The sequence below is a fragment of the Chinchilla lanigera genome, unplaced genomic scaffold, assembly GCF_000276665.1.
Source record: "Chinchilla lanigera isolate Chin_1 unplaced genomic scaffold, ChiLan1.0 scaffold00027, whole genome shotgun sequence".
In the NCBI taxonomy this organism is placed as follows: Eukaryota; Metazoa; Chordata; class Mammalia; order Rodentia; family Chinchillidae; genus Chinchilla; species Chinchilla lanigera.
The window spans coordinates 4,388,496-4,389,169 of NW_004955428.1; positions in this window are offsets into that span (position 1 = coordinate 4,388,496).

A 674-nucleotide genomic window follows, 5' to 3' on the forward strand; every position below is an offset into this window, starting at 1 on the left:
GGCCTCAAAGGTCTCACATGTGTGGTCCTCCTCACCTGGGAAGATATGCCCCATCCTTAGCCAATTCTGCCCTCCCCATCCTGGGTTTGAACCTGGGGAGCACTGAGCTAGGTCCCCAGCCATTTCTCCTTTACTCTGAAACAGGGTCTCTTGCCTACACTGGGCTCCAACATGCAATCCTCCTGCCTCAGCCCCCTCTGTATCTGGGATTACACGTTCAGGCCACCATGCACAGCTCAATGCTTTTCTTTGGTACTGGGAATCGAACTCAGGACCTTGTGCCCACCAGACAGGCACTGTGCAACTGAGCTATAGCCCCAAGCCAGCTCAACACTTTCGTAATTTCTCAGCTAACCATCATCTGCTTTGCGAAGTCTTCCCTTTCCTAACCACCGAAGCAATCATGCATTCAAGTTCCATTCTTTTTGTTTTGTTTTGAGACAAGGTCTTGATATGTATGCAGTCCAGGCTGGCCTCAAACTCACAGTGATCCTCCTGCCTCAGCTTCCTGAGTGCAGGGATCACAGGCGTGTGCTGCCACGTCCAGTGATTTTGTGCCATTCTATATGTGACTACTGGGCTGGGGATTTAGTTCAGCAGCACAGCACCTGCCTGGCAAGTGCGAGGTCATGAGTTCAATCCTGGTACTGGGAAAAAAAAAACCAAAAAAAAAA